At 38.0% G+C, this 6,255-nt stretch overlaps 1 long non-coding RNA gene across 1 annotated transcript; it reads right to left on the reverse strand.

Moving 5' to 3' along the window:
• Nucleotides 1-331: 331 nt before the first annotated feature.
• LOC306666254 lies at nucleotides 332-5,220 on the reverse strand. The gene is made up of 3 exons (XR_013765255.1): nucleotides 5,006-5,220; nucleotides 3,890-3,959; nucleotides 332-513 (listed from the first exon to the last, which is right to left on the reverse strand). It is a non-coding gene; the product is annotated as an uncharacterized lncRNA (long non-coding RNA).
• Nucleotides 5,221-6,255: the final 1,035 nt, after the last annotated feature.

Below are 6,255 nucleotides of genomic sequence, written 5' to 3' on the forward strand. Positions count from 1 at the left end.
CTGGCCTCTTTACAACAACGGAGTTGCCCAACTCTACTTTATTTATAATATACAGGTAAGAGGGGGCCAGGCCAGGGTGGAGGTAGGGGAGCTATCCTCTTAGGGGGAAAATTCCAGAAGGAGACAGGGAACCACTCCCACGCAGCACCACACACTTCCTGGCAGTTCCTAGAAGCCAGGCCCTCTGCCATCACATGGGTCAGCCTAGTCTGATTCTGCTAAATAAGGACGGCTTCCCACAACATCGTATGCTAATTCAATAATGCATAAAAACACTTGAAAGATACTAGACATTTCTTTGGGTGTATGCATGTGTGTCTCATATATATATGCACGTATTCTAATCAGCAAGAGTATTATTAAGAAATGGTTGGCAATAATAAATCTTGAACAAAGGGAGCAGATATCTTTGAGAAACAGATTTGGTGAAGTAGAGGTGTATGATGGTGGGCTTCACTTCTACCGGTACATTTTATTTCTTGAGATGGGTGGCAGACACATGTATTTTTATGCCTGAAATAGTGCACAATATATTTCAGGAAGAAAGTAAAATAATTAACATAGTAATAGATTAAAAAGATAAAATATGTTATTATCATCATCTCAAATGCAGAAAATACTTTTGATATCACACAACCTTCACTCACTATCAAAATTCTTAGCAAAGGAAAGGAAGGCGACTTCTAGAATATAATAAGATACCAAAATCTTAGCAAGCATCACATCTTCTGGTGTGAGTTTACATCAAGACAAAGTCGCCTGCTTCCATCCAACATTACTCCGTGGATTCAGCTGACTCACAAGGACCAAAGATGAAGAGTCTTACAACTGGAAACGGAATGGGCAACTCATGTTGCCTCCTGTGGTCCTCCTTGTTCCTTCCCCAGGTCCAAGCCTCAAGCTCCTGGCAGCCTGTCTGGGGGTGCCTTCCTCCCATGGTCCAAGCAACTGTGTGGGAAGGTACCACAGCTCCCTGCTTCCTTGGTAACCTAGTCCAAGACTCATTGCTATTTTCTATTCAACTGAACATTTTATGGTTATTCTCATAGAAAAAAGAAAATAGAAAAACATACACAATGTAGAAAAGACAGAAAACAAAACTGTGAACATTCTCTGATCTAAACTTATTTTCTCCCTTTCAAAAATACAGAAGGTAGGACAGCACCCCCTCCCCCACACTGTGACCTCCGCCTTGCCCACCACCTCTTCTAACTTCACCTGTTCTGTCCTTGCTGGAGAACGGTAGCCAGCGCCTTTCAGGCAGTGTTGCAGTGCCTAGCACGTGGGCCCCCATGGCTTCCTGTTCTCCTGATGTAAGGACTTGCTCTATCTGTTGTCCCCCATGTCCCTATTAAACACAATAAACCAACTGTGTCCTCACATTCCTGTGGGGAAATCAATCTTTCTCACTCATAGTGGGAAGGAGCAGAAGATTTTTCCAAGTTAAAAATCTTTTAAAGCGATCTTCTTAGGATAAACAAAGAAAAGGAAGACGATTCAAAGCACCATTCATTATATAATAAAATCTTTTATTTACAAAGCACATTACAGGTTTCAAAGTACTTTCATGTCTGTTAGCTTGGTATTTCCAAACTCATTTGACCTTGTGATACTAACAATATCAGGTAGGGGTGTCATAGAAAAATATGAGATATAAAGAATATGTAGATTAATGTAATGGAAGTAGCAAAAGTGATCTCATAGATTAAACAATTTCCAGAAAATAATTAAAACTATACAGAAGACTCATGAGACTTACTTTGGGAAACTGCTATTTCATAATGTTTTGAAATTGCTTAAATGTTTTTGAGGCTTGAGATGTCTTTATTTACAAGTTAGAATTGCTCAATTTGTGTATGTTTTGAGTCGATTATGTGAGATTTTTAGCACTGTGTAAATTTGCACAGCAAATTTTATGATGTGCCTTATGAAAAATGTTATTTTTCTCATTACCGTTTTCAAATTTTTAAATAAAACTATTGTGACAAAAATAATAGGGAACACTATGTAAAACGTTGAACTTATTTAATGCTTTCATTTCAATGTTCCTTTCCAGAATTTTCCCATATCTTTTTTATATGAATGGCATATTATCAATTCATTTTTTGTTCAACATTATTATTCAGAAAATTCTATTTTTTTAATTTGTAACTCTCATTTTAATGGTTATATTTTTCTTTAGAATTTGACAAACTGAAATTTAATCCTTGCCTTGTTAATTGTCAGGCGGTTAGATTATGTTCAGAGCAAATATATCAGAGAATATCCATGTGTGTACAGTTGTTTCTTTTCAATTTTAAATGCCAGAGAGAAGCAACGTGAGAACAGGGTGGTATGTCACTTTAGGCTAGTTTTTGCATTTCCAGTCACTAAATCACTATATCAGAGGTACTTAGTAACTTTTAAACTCTCTGAATGAATGCAATTTTGTTTTTGAATTGTTCTGAAAAATTGCTTTTCAGAATGACTGTTTTATTATTTGTTAAAACTAGTCATGTGTGGGCACATGTTTGTAATTCCAGGTACTCCAGAGACTGAGGCAGGAGGATCCCAAGTTCCAGGCCAGCTTCAGCAATTTAGCAAGGTCCTAAGTAACTTGGTGAAATCCTGTCTCAAAATAAAAAGTAAAAAGGGCTGGGATGTGGTTCAGCTATTAATAACACCTAGGTTCAATCCCCAGTGTGGAAAAAAAAAAAAAAAAACAGACAAAAATTGGCAAAATGGATAAAGACAATGATATAACTCTATGCTGTAATTATTTCTGAATCCAAAGGGGGCTGGGGATGAGGCTCAAAACTAAGCACCCCTGGATTACACTTCCAGCATAGCACTATGTGAATATACTATATTTGTTCCATTATATCTTCGCTAAAACTTGATATTTCATTGATTTCAAAATACTTTTTAATTTATTTTTTCTCAAATAATGCATTGTAACTTCTATTTCTCAGATAATAACATTGAACATGTTTTCATGTTTTAACTAATAATATTTGCTCTATTGATTAGATGAGGAAAATGAAGTTGAGGGAGTATTATCGAGAAATATGCACACAAGTAGAAATTATGTAATTATTCAACTTCTAACCTTATGATAAATTAAATTTGGTCTTTAACATGACACTCCAACTACAGTTAATCTTGGAAGCCATAGTTTCAATTAATTAAGCTGATAGTGTGTTATATATTGAGACTCTGCATATAATAATTGTGGCTTGTCATCTGCAGGAATTGTGAATATATCATTCCAAAACCTCAGGTTTTTATAGATTTAATTTAGTTGAACTTCTAGTGAATTTGCTGTAACTAGCAATCATTAGCCATTTGAATTTGACAAATTAGATTCTAAAAAGTTTAAAATGTTTTAAAGCTACTTAAAATGTTTTGAGACTTGAGAAACCTTTATTTGCAGGTTAGAATTCTTTCAACTACTTGCATATTTTGAGCCAATTTGTATTTTGCAAGTCACAGAATAATTTTTGAACATTAAATATAGCAAAAAGGGGTAAAAAGGAAAGTTTTGTTGCCTGGGAAATAAAATAGTGATCTCAGCTTATCTTTCATAGCTTTTAAGGACATCAGGGTCCTGTCTTTTTGTGGGGACGCGTCAAGATGACTAGAATTGGAGGAAAAAGAAAGAAAATGGCACTTTTTAACGATTACCCCAAATTCAGTTTTATCATGGTTGAGATAGCAGAAAAAAACTATACTTTCACTAATGAATTGCATGTCTGCTTTTTAGTGCTTCATTTCTGTTACCTTTAGGCAGTTTCACTTACAAGAATCTGATTTCAATTCAGGGTGTTGGAGTTAGCACAGTGTGGGCAAGTTTAGCTGGAGGGAGAGATGAAATTGCCACAACAATGGGTGTTGGTTTGAAGAATCCTACCTGGGAGTGATGGAGTGACTGAGTGGCATGTTCCAGCACCAGGGAGGGTGTGAGCACCATGCAGGAGCAACTAGGGGGAGATATGTTTTTAGTCACCAAAACTCTCCTATTTCTCAGTGAGATGGCTAAAAATCGGGAATCAAATGATGAAATAATAGCTGTAGTCTTAGCATTTGAGAGAATAATCATGGTTTTTAAGGGGTCATAATTTGTTAAATGTACATGTACATAAACACATTAAATGTAAATGTACATGTACATAACACATAAACGTGTGTTAACATATATGTAAACATGCACATAAAATAGTTCTACTTGCTTTTCTGTTCATTTTCTGTAATCCTTTCCTTGAGATCTATCATTTTCCTGGATCTTTGGAAACATCACACTAATCAAGTAGGTGATTGCAGAAAAGAAGCCTACTCCCAGCAAAGAATGTTCCACTGCATAAAGGCAAAACACGGTTTTCTAAAGCCTCAATCACTGGCTCTTGACCCCTTCTCTAAACAATGGGCCAAACTGAATAGCCATGGCTAACGTCAGTATTCACGGAGTTTGCATCAATTGTGTATAAAATAAATTATTCATATTGTAGCATAACGACAACACCGCTTTTCTACAAGGCATGCATGCTCTCTCTAAAGTTATTGTATGGAATTCGTCTTGGATGAACGGGTTCATTGATTTTCGAGAGACTCCGAAAGGTTAAAACAGGTCGCCCTCTTGTGTTCCTCTGAAGTATTGCCAGAGACAAGACCCCACACCTGAGCATTAGTGAAGGGAAGCGGATAAATGAGGGCGTGGGGAGTTTTCTCCTTCCACTGAATGAACTGTAAGGGTGATTGGGCTACTTCTGAGGAAGTACCTGGTGAGGTACCCGAAGAACTTTATTCTTATCTCACTCCGTAGGTTTCATTGCTACTGTTTGTGTTACTGTTGTTGTTCTTCTTCTGACCTGAGTCATTTTTTTTCTACCCCCAGGTTTTGGCCTTGTTTATCTTTTGGTCCCAGAAATCAGTAACTCTTGTCAGTTAGTCAGAGAACACAAGTTTGTTGAACCTCAATTCTGTCTCAGAAACTAGTTAGTACTAAAAGGAAGATGGAAAGTACACTTACAGTTTTTCCCACTTGCTCTTGGATCTCCACTACCTGGATTTTGCTGAGTATTTGCTGAATCCTATGTCTCATAGTCGGCATCCTACAGGTAACATTGAATCACCTTCTTTGTGCCCTTAAGGAATTCCAGTCACATTCAATTTTTTTTCCTTCAAACTCATGAACATTCTCAGTTATCTCAAAAATACTTGAGAATTAGTCTTTAAGCTACTTCCATAAAGCACCACCTCCAGAAGCAACTGATGCATGCGTATCAAAAGTCATTTCAAAGGGCTGGGGACATAGTTCAGTTGGTAGAGCTCTTGCCTTGCAAGCGCAAGGCCCTGGGTTCGATCCCCAGCACCCACCCCCCACCCCCCCCAAAAAAAGTCATTTCAAGTAAGAAGTATCCTTCACCTCTGTGTGTGCTACAGACTCCTCCACAAAGCGGCAGCCTAGACCTTCCATGGCAGAGCTTTCAATCTAGTACTTTCAACTTTTATTTCCTGTTTGTTCAGAGACTTACAAAATAGCTAAAATTCCTCAGTGAAAGTGAATTCCCTGGAAGGATAAGGAAGGCATTCATTTATATGGGGATCAAACTGGAAGAGGAAGTTGGAAAAGTCTGGAACGTTGGGCACTATTCAGAAATGGTTACTTGTGGAGATTGATTAAATGCATGAAGCAAGGAATCAGGAAGCATCATGAGGACCCTGGGCATTTGCCTTTGGAATGAGAAGATGTTGAAAATACATCATCATGCCACAGGTAAGCGCTGTGTGCATTACAGATCAGACTAGAGGTGGGCTACACAGAGATGGTAGTAACACAGGTGGCATTTCCCTGGCACTCCCTGCAGGGATGAGTGACCAGCAGTGCCCTCCAGGCCTGTACTTGGTACTAGAACATCACTGAAGTGGGCAATCCAAAGAGGTAATTATCAGAGAAGGTACCCATGGGATTTTTTACCTAGCACTGAATAAAAGTGTCCAGAATTTTTTTTTTTTTTTTTTGATGCAAACCGCAAGAGGTATTTATTCCAGCGCGCTGGGACCCAACTCGAGGAGTCGAGTCCCTAGCAGAAAATCTTGTAGGTTTATAAAGGCAGAAACCACACATCGGGAGGGGTCACACATGAAAGGGAAAAGGGGGACAAAGCTGCCGGGAAATTTCAAAGGGGGTCTGGGTTTGCTGATAACATACAACATGTTTCACAATGTTTTACAACAGGGCGTAGATTCTGGTCAATAATTTCTGGTAATCATACTGTT

The sequence above is a fragment of the Sciurus vulgaris genome (genome assembly GCF_902686455.1).
Source record: "Sciurus vulgaris genome assembly, chromosome: 7".
Lineage (NCBI taxonomy): Eukaryota > Metazoa > Chordata > Mammalia > Rodentia > Sciuridae > Sciurus > Sciurus vulgaris.